Here is a 13,498-nt window from a genome sequence, read left to right as displayed (position 1 = left end):
GCTCCCTTTAAACAGACGAGGTGTCATATTTCTGTAAGGTCCTTCACATACCCCTGACATAATATTACTCTTCACATCAAAATCCAGCTCTTCGAATCCAGTTCTAGAACTTAACTCAAGTTCTACACATACACAACAGAACTGAAACTGACACGGTTATTTGGCCATTCTAATCTCAGACCATCAGCAACAATATCTTGCTGCCCTTCCACCAACTTTCCTCCCTCCTTCTTTTCCTTCAACTCTCCCCAACCCAATCTTCTCTCTATAAATGTTTACTAAAACTTAGTATGGCTAAGTATAGGAAATAACTTTAAACAGGATCATTTTAACACTTAACTGCATGCTAGTAATTCACCTACGGTCTATCTCAAGATACTCCCACTTAACACCAAACTACTTTCACTTTATGTCTGATGAGTTGACAGGCACAACAGAGAATGGATGCTGTGGGGGCAGGTTACTGCAGGAAGAGTGAATCTCAGAGAAATGGTTTTTTCAACAAGGAAAAGTCACCCTTCATCCAGTAGGTGAAAAGCTTTGCAAGTGACACTGAAACCTTCTCTTCACACACATGTTTCAGTGACCCTGATAATATTCGGCCTCTGGTGTTGTCTTATTCAGGTGCGTGCCATCTGACAAGTTGATCGCAGGTACCTCCACGAGTCAGATAGTCAAATCATTAACTTGACTTTGGGCCCATCAAAGTTCAGTATCAGTCAAAAGTAGGCTGAATTTACCTATCAAGAATCCTTTTTTAAAATGACACATTTGTGGATGTTGGAAGCCCACCTACTCCCTTTCCGTTAGAAGAATCCCTTAGTAATACCTGATTGCTCATTTAACTTTCTTTTTTATAATGAACACACTTATCTTTGACTATGAACTCATGCCATAAAATAAGACAGCAATTTGGTTAGTTGTCTATAAATAATGTAGCAAGATCTATTAACCTAATTTCTATATATAAATTTTCCCCTTCTAATTGAATGCTTTTCTCTTTTATTAAAGTCAGCTTCCCGTGACCTTTAAATTCAGTTTAAAAAGTTAATCCTCTGGTTAATCTGGACCAATTGGTTTCTGAAATACCACTCAGTGACAAACCATTATTTCTACCTCAGTTTTTAATTGGTTAGAATGCTATTGCTGGAGATCCAGTAGCTGTCAGATTTGCCTGCTAGCCAGTCTGAGCTTTCTGGACACATTCCAAGTCATTAAAGCAACATCTCCTGTTCAAGCTGGGGATATTTATCCTGAACCCAAGCCCAATGCTCTTTCCTGCTCTTATTTAATTAAAGCCTAAGGAATGTTGGAGGGCGTACAGATTGGGAAAAAGTACACTTTTGGAGGAAAAAAAAAGTCTGAGGTTCAGTGTTTTTTATGTTAAATGCTATTTTTAAATTATTAGGTGAATTTTCCATACAAATCGCAACTTTGCACTGATACTAAATACATGTTTTCTCAGATATTTTATGATTTTTGCCTCAGCTTTAAGTTTTTCCTTGTACTAAAGAGCCCAAAAGAACCCAATTATGTCACAGAGTTAGGGTAATACTAATCTAATGTTAAACATACAGATAATGTATTACAATTATTTCACTCATAAATTATAGATCTTGTGTGCTCTTTTTAGTCCTATTAGTATCTGAGAGGTCATAACTAATAACAGATCATCATTTTGGTCATCCCTTTTTTTAAAATAATCACAGAATCAAGAGATCATCTACCAATAGTTTTCCAGTTAAGTACGCAGAGAGAGTGCTGCCTATGGGCCTTCGTCTGAATCCTGGATTTAGGCCTAAGCTTTCTTCTGACTAGTTGAGGGATCTTGGCTAAGTTACTCAAGTTCTCTGGATTCTGGTGGCCTCCTTTATATGACAGCAGTAAAATACTATTTATCTTATAATTTTCAAAAAGGTATTAATCAAAAAATGTATAGGAAACTCTTAGAAAACACTGAGAGTCATGCAGTCAAAATTTTATTAATACAAAATTATTACATTAAAGTGGCTCTTGGAGTGCAAAAGTTAGGTTTATTCACCTAAACAAGAGAATCTTATTCCCCTTGAGATCTTTCTTTTCTTCATTCGGTAACACTCCCAAATTGTCCTCTCCTAGTTTCTAGTGACCCAGACTTCCTGCTCCAGCTTTTTGTCTTCTCACAGTCTGTGCCCCTAAGTTGTCTGATTTCATTAAGGGGTGAATGGTAGGGAAAATGCTTCTTTTTTACTTCTGATGTTTCCCTCCACATGGAAATGTCCCCACAAGTAAAATCCTCCTGGTCCCATTCCTCTTCTGACTTTGTCTGTCCTCTTCTGACTTAACAGATTCTTTGGTAGGTCAAGTCAGTTGTTAAATTGGTAAGTTTGGAAAGAATAAATTGGCATGTGTGGCTCAACACTTCCTTCATTGTCTCAGCACCACGTGTCGCTGTTCATGAGTATGTGATAAGTTGCATGGTAAAGGCCCTGAACTAGCAGGCGTGGTCCCTGGAAATTTACCTTCGCTGGGTGGGTAATGCTATCTAATTCTGGTGTTCAGTGTTACAAAATCTACTTGTCTTCATATATTCTCCACTGTGAATTTAATCAGTTTGGTCTTCTTTCTCCTTTTCTCTTTTGTTTTATTTCTTGTTCGATTAGGAACTCAGGTGAAGAAGAGGGGTATTAGTTATTGGACCCCCTCAAACCCTCTAAACTTATAAATTTTATTTATTTATTTATTTAATTTATTTACTATATTTACTATATTTTATTTATTTTTATTTATTTTTTGTTTTTATTATGGTGACATTGGTTAACGAAATCCAGTAAGTTTCAGGTGTACAATTCAACAGTAAGGTGCATATATACATTGCATTGCGTGTTCACTGCCCATGGTTAGATTTCTTTCTGTCACAACATATTTGGCCCCTTTTCCCCCTTCGACACCCCCCAACAAACCTATATTTTAATCCTTTACTCCTCACTGAGCCCCAGATCCATATACCAATTGCATTTTAAATAATTCTATCTGCATGTTTCATTAGTATATAAAATACATGCAAAATATTCTAAACTAAACTATTAAATTAAACTAATCTCTTTATCTTTCACCTATCACATAAGATTGCATTCATGTATTTGCATGTCTCAAAAATGAGTACCCTGAAGGCAGGGATCTGGCATAACTCCAACACTTACATAATAAATGGAGCATGATGAGGGTTCAAGAAGGTTTACTGTGTGAATAAATGAGTGAGATGGGACATGGAGCAATAGTTCAGCCCTCTTTTGTGTCTTGGCCCCCTCAGCATCCCCACCTCAAGACTGACCCAAAGATCATGGATCAGGACAACCAGAAGAGCTATGCAAAGACTCCTAAACAAACAGAAGATAAGCTGTCTACCCCATGGGCACCTCAGCTATGAATTAAGTATTAGCCCAAAACCACCATTCTGCTAACGCGGATGAGTAGTACATCACTGTGCCAGTGTACGGGAAGACACACCATCCTCATCCCCTCGACCTCTATACATCCCCTAATCAGATTCCACCCCTCACCGCTTCTGGATTCTTAAACCCTCCCACACTCCATTCCTCCCAGCATTCCTTCCATTTTCTTATTCTAACTGAAACCTGGCTATACTATGAAGGCATTGCCTCCTCTGGAAGTTCAAGAGATAGTTATTTTTCTTATACTCTACCTACAAATAGACCTAGAGTTAAGGTAGCCTTCTTAAACCTCATTTCATTCCAGATCACTGATCCCCTCTCCTGCCTTTAAGCCCTCAGCTCCTGGTCTTATCAACCAAAATTTCTCCTTATTATAGTCATCTGCCAACCCCCAAACATTCCATTTATTCCTCAAAGATGTTAGTACCAGGCTCACTGTCATCTCATCACACACTTCAGTCTTAATTTTTGGTAATTTTTATATCCATGGGAATAATACTTCTGATATTCTGACCTCCATCTCCAAGGATCTTGTCTTCTACGTCAGTTATACACTCTCACGGTCATACATACTCTAGAACTTGTCACTGCCAATATCCGCAACTCTTCCGTAATCTCAATTACAAGTCTCTTATTCTTCTATATTTTCTGCTTACTCCCTCTAGTACCCTGATTTCAATAATATTTTAGTTGGGACCCCTAATACATTGACTCTACCGTCCTTTCACTGTCAACCATTCTCTTCATGTCTTCATTTTTTTTCCTTAATTCAATGTCATTTTGCCAAATATATAACAGAAACGTGAAAGTAAAAACAGCAGAAAAAGAAAGAGAAATGAGGGAAATATATGTGTAAATCCAAAATAATAATGCTAACAGGCACATTGAAAAATCCCAAACATTTCCTCAGAATTTGGGGATTTATTTCCCTTTTACTGTTAAACCAGGAAGTCAACCTTCAGGACTGTGTTTAGAGTTCTAGGGCTATTCTTTCATTAGTCTTCGTATCGAGCAGATAATTTAGAAGCTCTCCCACAGCAACATAAATTGCCAAGGCCTCAAAATAAAAGCTGTGTTGATAGAATAGATTAATTCGACAAAAATTTCTTATTCTAAGGGTCACTGTGATATAATGATTCTATGAAAAGTTATAGTCAAATGAACTTCTGGAACCATTCTACTTCTGGGCAAACGAACTCAAACTTAATTTTATGTTTCTTCTGAAGCATCTAATGAAATGACTGATAATTTCAATAGAATAGGTAGATGTAGCTGTATGTATCAACAATCACCTCTGAAGGAAGAAAGATGTACCCAACAGAGCTGAGATGAAAGAGGCACTAATTTAGGATTGTTCTGTGTAAAAACAAGTCATTTGACAGTAATATACGTTCTAATAGTTTGGAACTTCATTTAAAATAATTCATTCACATTCAGTTATAGATAGAAAATAAGGTGAGTAAAAGCTCGCCTAAAAAATTTACCTTAAAAACCATTTGCTATATTGGTTACTTCTTGGGCATGGGGGGAAGATGTCATCAAATACAGAGGGAAAAAATTTAAAGTAGAAATACCAATTAGATAGTAATAGCAAGTCTATATAAGAATAGATTAAAATGATAAAAATAAGGATCTTTGGAGATTAAGATATATAAATATATAAGGAAATAACATTGTGTTTTTTCTGTCTCTTTTAAATTTTACCACTGAATTGAATTGCATTGGAATAGAGACAGAAAGAATGGATTCTTATTAACTCTTTGCCTAGAGAGGAAGAATTTCTGAGCATGACCCGTCTGCCAGTTAAAATCAATTAAGTACCAAGAGAGTCATAAACTGGCCCAGGGCTGTAATCTATTATAAATCTTCCTGGAAAATTAGAACAAAGAAAAGATGCTAATTTTTCACAGTAGAACGAAAACATTCTTTTAATCGGATCAGATCATTTTTTCTCCTGGATTTTAAAGACTTACAAGAACAATAAGTACCTTCAATAAATTTTAACCCAATCAATGTGACTCAAAGATAGAGAACTCTGCCATTCTTTCACCTGACAGTGAACTAACAGAGGGCTGATATAAGCAGTACTGATTAACGTTCATGAGCATTACCTCCTGGGAAACCTCACAAAGATGAAAGAACTTCTCTGGGCCTCCCCTTTCTCTGACTTGGAATTAATACCCTGTAAGGAGAAAGAATCTTATGATGACTTTAACATGTCTACCATACACACATAAACACATATACACACTAATGTATATGCTGTGTGTGTATTTTACTTCTCACCTTGGGTTCTAATTTCATTAGAAGGTTGATAACAAATAACATAAAAGTGTAAGTTTATTCCATCAAATGTCTCTTTCCTTTTTTCCAAGATAAATTAGCTGATTGCCTGACTTTATAATGTACCACTGAAGAGTCAAAGGCTGAGTTTTATCATAACATGGTACCTTGGCATATTTTTGTGTCATTTAAAGAAAGATTTCATTATTTATTGATTATGAAAATAATATATGCCATTGTAGAAAAATTGGAAAGAAAAAATATACATAATTGTACCACACAAAGGTATATGATTATCATTTTGGCAGATGTCTTCCAATATTTTTTCACATTTTTTTTTTTACCTAATTGAAATTTTACTGTAAAAGCAATTTATACTCACCCTTTAAAAATTAACTTTATAAGATTTTCCCCATTAAAAATTTTTGTTAACATGAACAGATTATGAGTAGGCTTGCGGCGGGCAGGGGGTGGGGGGCGGTCAAAATAATTAGATTTCCTTTTCTGTAAGATTGTCCTAAGGAGACTGCATTGGTGGCAGTGAAGTAAGAGACATGAAAACAAATAAGGAGGCTGTTGCAATAGGGAGGGAGGAGGGAGTGAGGAAGATGATGATCTTGGTATTAAGGGAGGAGGAAGAGACTGATTAGATACATATTAAGGAGATAGAATCTATTGCTTCAATTTCTCTGGTCAGTTTCAAACCAGTTGGTGGTATTACTGCTCCTATTTTCCATGACACATGGTTCTGTTTCACCTTTCTCCCTTCTCCTTTCCTTTCTACTTCTCACTTACTTATTCTCTATTCTTTTCCTCAATGTCACTTCTTCTGTTACTCATGCCTAAGTCTACTGGTGACACCTGAGATATGGCTTAACTCTTTGGTTTTCTTTGAAAATTCAGGACCCGGAAGACTCTTTGGGAATAATACACTGTGACAGATGAGGGGTCTAATGTAGATGTCACAGCCACTGATTAAATAAAAAAATAATAAACTATGGAACAATCTCAGGCACTAACACTAAAAACTCTTAACAAGAGAAATTCTCATTGAAGAAGACCATTCAAGATAAACAAGTAATACATAGAAACAGAAATCAAAGAGGTGATTACCAGAGGTTAAAGGGTGGGGGATGGGTGAAAAGGTGAAGGGGAATATAGTCAATAACATTGCGATAAGTTTGCATGGTGACAAATGATTACTACAATCAGTGGGATGATTATATTATAAGACATAAAAATCTCAAATCACTATATTGTATACCCGAAACTAATATAACTAATATAGTATTATATACCAATTATACATAATTAAAAATGTAATCTATAAAAGATAAACAAGTAATAGATATACCTGAGTGAAGGAGGAGAATAAACAGTGATTGCAATAGTTACAATTTCTGATGTGAATTGATGCATTTCACTAAATAAAGTAAATTCTATGGTAAAAAAATGATACAGTAGGAAAAGCTTTCAGTCATCTGAGTAGGATTAGTGGGAGTTGTGATAAGCACCTAAGGCCAGGAATATTGGATTTTAAAAGTCTCCAGTCCCTGTGTCCATCACATGGAGATGTTCTGTTTGCCAGAGGAATGGGTGGTAGTACTGTTTACTGCCATGAAAAAGTTTCTTTTACTGGAAGGCAGTGGAAAACAGTGATTAGAACAGATAGTGGTCAGCACCATTCCAGTTCCTTCTACACTCTCCCCTGCATCATAGGGGAGACTCCTAGAAACTATATTATCCAGAATCTTTGCTAGCAAGGTTAAGCAAAAGCCTGCATGGTTCCAGATTATGCTCCATCAGTCAAAAGCACTCTTATAAGGTTTATAGAGTGAAAGAGGAGAAATTATTCTTTGCAGTGGCTACTGCACCTTCATGAACAGGCAGAACATGTTGCGTTCTGCTGGCAGCTTCCACACACCCTTCTAAGAACCAAGCGTTTTGTGCTTCTAGAAGCTGAAATCGCCAGCAGTGACCCTCCTGCAATTCCAACCCATCTAGATTTTCTGAAAATCAGGAGTGGCCTTCCTGACCTTTGCTCTCCAAGTCCATCTGATAATTGCATAAGCCTCTAATTCCCTGTGGTAAATTCCTTCTTGCTTTGCTGAAAGGACTGAGCTGATAGAGTGAGTATAAGGCTTGGGTACAGAAAGTATGGGTTGAATTGGATCCACCACATACTACCTCAGGAAGCTTGTACAGTTTCTTCAATACATTAAAAATCATTTTTCTTGTTTATAAAAATAGAGATAATAAAATGACATCTGCCTTTCTTACAGTGTTTCATCAAAATCCTCATGAAAGATTAAATGAGTTCAAACAAGTAATAAAAGCACTTAGCACAGTGCCTAGGGGAAATAAGCTTCAAAAAAAAAAAGTTAGCTGTTCATTTTACATATAATCAGCTATAATAATACTAGCAGTAGTGTGCTCAACAAATAGCTGTTTCTCTCCTGTCCTTGTGGCTGGCGCATGTTCTCCTTATAATAGGGCGCGCAAAAGCCACAACTCAGAATGTGTCACTGGGCAGGTATAATAAAGGTAGGATTTCTACAACCCCAGTTTGAAAGAAATGATCAAGAACTCTGGACAAGGCCAATGATCTATGGCATGAACAGTGTTGGATTTTATTGCAACTCTATCTGCTGCAACAAAAATCCTCTGGCTGGATGATGAAACGGAGGCTCGAGCAGCTACTGGGCAGACTAAAAGTTGGAAAACCCCATTTCGCCAATTATTGCTCTATATCCAGGAATCTGCTTCTTAGGAACTTACTGCATCTCTGTTTTCTGTGGGGGTGGGCAGTAAATATTCTGAAGGATGGAAGTTGGGAGACCCACTGCATTTGAAGATGATTAATGATAAATAAGTAAGTAAGTAAGTAAATAAATAAATAAATAAATAAATAAATAAATAGAACAGCACCAGATTAATCCAACTTTATATCCTTAAAGAAGAAAAGACCTTAACTGTGAACTCATTAGAAGCTTCTTTGTCACATTAATTTAAAGGAGATACAAAACTGAAGAAGAGATGATTGTTTTGACTTTATAATGGCAACCTTAAATACTTAAAGAGCATTGTGTATGACAGAGAAGCCTGGCAAAGTCGTCTTTTAGAATGTACCCAGTGACTTATTTGACTTCGCACTGGGGGCCCACAGATGAGGCAGTGAAGATGCTGTAGTCATGGTTCTGCCCAGGGGAAGCTGTTGCTGTTACTTAAGGATGACTGGCTCCTGCTTATCCAGAATTTGAGCTAATTTATACTTTGTAATTCTTCACTGCAAGCAACATCTCCGAGTCACTAGCTCCATAAGGAAGGGCAGCGATGTGAATTACTCCCCAGAGTACAGCTTATCGTGGTTCAGGAAAAGGTGATAGGGTGGCCCTCTGGGAGTGTGCGGGGATGACGTGCCATCCTTCAGTTCTCATGGGAGTTTCCTTGCAGAGTACAAATGCTTTCCCCTGTATCCATATTATCCAGGATTCCTGAAGGTCCACTTCTTTCTTCTTTCTTTCTTTTCATGGAAACTTCAAGTTATTTTCGCTTTCCATTTTCTTTTCCAGTGGAGTAAAAAACTAATTTTAAATAGCCAACTTTGAGACAGCAGCTATGTCTTATTTCTCCTTTTATTCACATCAGTTGATTGTAAAATGTAGGTAAGATTCTCCCACTCTTCAAAATGAGGCTCCAAGGATAATATTTAGCTAACTAGTTGAACCCCTAATCTAGTGTCCTGCTCACCAGATGTTAACAGGGATGAAGACACACCAGGCATTTCTGGCTGACTGTCTTTATGTAGAAGGCTCTGGCACAGGAGAAGCATCCTTGAGTGTGTGTAAAAGATGTGCAGCCTATTTACATAGGAGATTCACATGCTCAGAACCCTGCACTGGGTGAAAGGGAGAGATTTTTAGTCTTCACCTCCAGAAATCCTAGCCCTGCATGGAATTAGAGACTAAAATCCCACAACACAGTGTTCCCAGCCCTGGGGGTGGTCCTTGCTATAAAACCCTCTCATAGAGGCTGTATTTGTTGTTGGGTTTTTTTTTTTTTTAATGACACACAGCATTCCTCTCCTGGAAAGGCCTGTGCTTTCGGCCTCCTCTCTGATCAGCCTACAGAAGCCCTCAGGAGGCCTGGTGAAAGAGATGGCATGGCCCAGCTAAAATTCTCAGAAAATAAAGTCCACAGTCTCCAAAACAGGACTTCACAACTAAGATCAATGAAAGAAAAAACAGAAGTAAAGATAGTTATCATTACCTGATCAAGTGTCAGCGTAGTAAAAAAAGCCACACTGAGCTAACTTCACATATTTTTTAAAAGTAGTCTTCTTATTTATCATTTTTTCTTCTTCTGTTAGAGGAGGAATTTAAATTTTAGCAAATTTTTTTAAACACTAAATATTTAAATACAAGAAAAAGTAATACTCAGGGTTTTAAAATATATAGTATTCATATCTATTGTTATATGTGGAGAAAGAAACCTACCTGAATGTGTTTGATAGGGGCGTTGACAGTTCACTTGCTACACGCCAGTTACTGGTCTAAACCCTTTATATGAATTATCTCAGTTAATCTTCACAAAGAAAACTTAGGACTATTATCCCCATTTTACAGATGAGAAAACTAAATCTTAGTTGTATTTAATAACTTGCACAATGTTATACCACTAAAACTTAATAGGATCAAGATAAGGATCTAAGCAATTTCATTCTACAACCTGCACTCTTAACCACTATACACACTGCCTCCAAGAATAAAGACTGTTTTCTATGGCACCAGCTTCCAGGCTCCTATAAAAACGGTGGCCAAGCCTTTTAGTTGTGAGGTAGTAGTTCCTCTTCCCCATCCAAATGAGACTTTACTGTTGGCCAGAACACCCTCCAATCTCCCACCATCCAGCACTTGTTTTGTCTCATGGGCACTAGTCCTGCTCCTTCACCACCCAGCCTTGACCACAGTAGACATCCAGGTCTCACCAATGGCTTTTGAAGTAGAGCAGGTAGGACCATATCATAACACCTGTCAGGGAAGGAGTTGCAAGCCTTACAGAGAAAAGTGTGTCTCCCCAAATGTCTTTGAACTACATACATTACTTTGTAAATTATCATGTCATCAGACTCAGAGATTATAAAAATAAACTATTTACAATAATTTATTTTGTCTTCAACCTAATAATGAGAACCATATCACCATTTTCCCTCCACCAGACCAACATGCTGTGAGTTTACAGTTGGAAAATTTTGTGAGATTTCGAGGTTATAAGTATTTTCATATCTATTTCTAATTTAATTTTAACAATGATATGAGCTTATCCCCACTATCTCAATTTACAGATGAGTACATTGCAGTTCAGGGAGATGAAGTGCCTTGGTTCAAGGTCATATAGATATGGCAGATTTGATAACTGAAATCTAAGTTTTCCATCTTAAAATCTAGTGTGCATTGCTATTATGGTGTTACTTAAGGTAGAATTTCACCTCCATTTATTTTCATTCCTGGAGGTAAATGTTCATAATGATGTGTATATCCTACACACTCTTCACATCCTGTCTGGCTTTTAAGTAGGTAATAACCACCTAATCAACCTTGATGACTTGAGTCATACGTAATCCCTTCCGTCTACAGGAGTCCTCTGTCATCACCTAATAACTTTGAGATTATTTTTGACATTTATAATCAGGATTCAACAAATTTGTAGTAATAGACAACTTTTAAGAAACTGAAACAGCCAGTTTAGTGTTATTGTAGACGCAGTACTGGATTAAGAGGGTGGAAAATGAATCCCTGAGAGTGTAACAGTTAGGTTTCTTTCTCTACATATCTGGGCAAGTCACTGCCCTTCCCTGAGCTCAATTTTCATATTTGAAATCCAAGGGCATTGAATTAGCATTAGATCATCTCTAAATTCTCACATTTTATGAGTGTGTTCATTCAAGCTGAGATCTAAAGGAAAGCTGTGAATGTGGAGGCAACAGGAGGCCAGCAAGAATACTGCTGGTTCCTGCAATTCCTCTGAACCACCATCCCTAGGTTCCAGGTCACAAAAGGGTACAAGCTGGGAAGGACTTGGAGACCTCACGGAGCTACTGTCAGAGGCGTCCCCGCAGAGTCTCACCTAAGCCGTGCAGGCAGAGCACCTCCCTCTATAGAATTCCAGAGGTGGGGCCAGCACATTATTCTCAGAAATGGCTATTACCAGTAAGTTCTTTCTTGCATATCTCCTCAACCACCCACATCATCTATGCCTTTTTTTCTCCCAGTTTCTGTGGTTGAAAACTGTTTTTTTGTTTTGTTTTGTTTTGTTTTGTTTTTTTGACAGCCTGTGGTATAATAGCCGTTTTTTGTTTTGTTTTGTTTTGTTTTGTTTTTTTTGACAGCCTGTGGTATAATAGCCAAACACAGAGAAGCTATGTGGCCAAAAATAGGACTCAAACTCTAAAGATGGTCCAGGGAATCTTTCCTTAAGAAAGTGGAGGAAATTGTAGTTTGGTCCCAGCATCCACCCTTCCCTTTCCAGCTGTATAACAACACTTTCGTCTAGGGCTTAGCTTTAGCAACAAGGGCAGGTTCTAAGAAACATAAACCAAAGGAGAGATTGTGGCATTTTTCTGATTTCTCTTGCCAGTAACTGGTTTAAAAATCCAGGCTTGGGCCAATCAGCACAAGGTCTTAGTCTGATGGCAAGAGATAACTTGTCTGGGACTGACTCTACCATGTCATCTCTGGGAGCTCTTGTCTACTATATTACCCTTGCTCATTCACGTCCAGCCTCACTGGCCTCCTTGCTGTCTCTTGAAGGTGCCCTGAGGGTCTTTGGCTGATCAGTTCCCTGTACCTGGAGTGACTAGAATGCTATCTCCCTCATCTCATCTCTATCAAGACTTTGCTCAAATGTTACCCTCTCAGTGAGACCTACTTGGACCATCCTATTTGAAACTGCAACCAACTCCTTCATCACTCTAGATTTGTTTTCCTATTTTCCTTTCCCTATCCCTACTCCATAATACTTTTAAAAGATTCTAAATAGTGTAGTTATTTATTTATTACATTTATCATTGCATTTTTCCCTCTAATTTCCATGTAGACACCTAGGGATCTTTGCTATATTCACTCACTGTAAGTGCTTACCACCATGCCTGTCTGGCTCATGGTCAGCACTCAGTACCTTCTCTTTGTCATACTTTTTTTTTTTTTTTTTAAGACTACAACACCCAGTATTCCCAGGCAATCTCCCATCCAAGTACTAACCAGGCCTGATCCTGCTTAGCTTCTGAGATTGGATGAGATTGGGCACGTTCAGGGTGGTATGGCCATAGACACGTTGCACATTTTTGTCATCAGTCACAATCCGAATCTATTTTACCTCGGTAGATTTTACCTACCTAAAATTTTATGAAGTTCTAGGGAGCAAGAGTGAGGGACTAGAGGACAAAACAGGGAAGAAGGGAGGACAAATGTTCTCGAGCTGCCTCCCACTCTGGGCGCTTGGTCGCTGGAACCCAGGAACAGTCTAAGGAGCTTTATGCAACGTCTCAGAAGCAGCTATGTAGAGAAAATCAGGCAGCATTCATGCCGTGGCCTAGTTAATGGTTCACTCACAGGGCATTTCCAGGTGCTACATGCACATGTTCTGAGTGGGTTCTTGTGGAGCCCCTGCTAAGGGCCTCCTAAGAAGCAGGAGGCCTGTGGTGCAGACCTGATGCGGGAACCACAAGGTAGAGGAAGAGGTCACTCACTGCAGGAGTGACCAAACTAAGAGACAGGTAAGGC

General features: G+C 38.1%; 1 pseudogene; it reads right to left on the bottom strand.

The window, feature by feature from the left end:
• Window positions 1-12,927: 12,927 nt before the first annotated feature.
• On the bottom strand, window positions 12,928-13,046 carry LOC112474993 (annotated as a pseudogene).
• Between the last annotated feature and the right edge of the window lie 452 nt (window positions 13,047-13,498).

The sequence above is a fragment of the Pteropus alecto genome, unplaced genomic scaffold (genome assembly GCF_000325575.1).
Source record: "Pteropus alecto unplaced genomic scaffold, ASM32557v1 scaffold7, whole genome shotgun sequence".
Taxonomy (NCBI): domain Eukaryota; kingdom Metazoa; phylum Chordata; class Mammalia; order Chiroptera; family Pteropodidae; genus Pteropus; species Pteropus alecto.
Note: the sequence above shows the minus strand (reverse complement) of the source record. Positions and strands in the feature narration are given on the sequence as shown.